The sequence below is a fragment of the Sinocyclocheilus anshuiensis genome, unplaced genomic scaffold (genome assembly GCF_001515605.1).
Source record: "Sinocyclocheilus anshuiensis isolate Anshui unplaced genomic scaffold, SAMN03320099.WGS_v1.1 scaffold278, whole genome shotgun sequence".
NCBI lineage: Eukaryota > Metazoa > Chordata > Actinopteri > Cypriniformes > Cyprinidae > Sinocyclocheilus > Sinocyclocheilus anshuiensis.
The window spans coordinates 1,828,782-1,829,775 of NW_015546072.1; positions in this window are offsets into that span (position 1 = coordinate 1,828,782).

A 994-nucleotide genomic window follows, 5' to 3' on the forward strand; every position below is an offset into this window, starting at 1 on the left:
AGCAGGTGAGCCCAGAATAAATGCAACACGCACAGTTTCTCTTTTATATCATTGTCTTTGTCCATTAAGCTGCATTATGTGTTTTATTTATAATGATTTTCTATAGGAGGAAAATGTTTAACGTGCAATTTAACGCATTGCGTTCTGGGCTCGTCTGCTTGCCTGTACGGAGTTGATCATTTTAAAATCACTTAATGCATTTCAAAATGCACGTTCATAATTGCTGTTCTGTATATACTTTGAGTCAACAACAAGACATATAAGCTACTGTATTGTCTTTATCATAGTCCTTTATTATACAACATTAAGCGTTTTGCTGTATGGGAGGACAAGTGAAAGTTTGCGCATTGTGTTCATAGCCATCTGCCTGCCTTGTAGTACATTAAATAATAACTATATATCGAATTTGATCTTTTAATTGCACTTAATGTATCTGTCCTTTATTATACAACATTAAGCGTTTTGCTGTATGGGAGGACAAGTGAAAGTTTGCGCATTGTGTTCATAGCCATCTGTTTGCCTTGTAGTACATCAAATAATAACTATACATCGAATTTGATCTTTTAATTGAACTTAATGTATCTTAATACATTACGCCATGTTGTGTTTATGTTTTTCTACAGGAGGAAAACGCTTAACGAGAGACTTTGTGCATTGCGTTCATATTCTGCTCTTCTGTGGCGACGGATTTGCGGGTCTTGTCTTTTTCTTGCAGGACCCTGTACGTTATAGTAAAAAATTAGTTTTAATCGTTTAATCACCACTACAGCGTCTTATCTGCATTGGCAACACGCACCATTTGTGTCGATTGCAAGTGACGTCGCAGGTATCGAGAGTGCCAGTGACGATTGCAAGTGACTTCGTAATTTAGTTTCTTTTTTCTTGTCTTCACCACCTGGCTACTGTTGTAAAATGTTGAGAGATTCAAACAAAAAGAATAAATAAATGAACAAAATAAAATAAAAAAGACTGCAAGTGACGTCGCTAGTGGAAG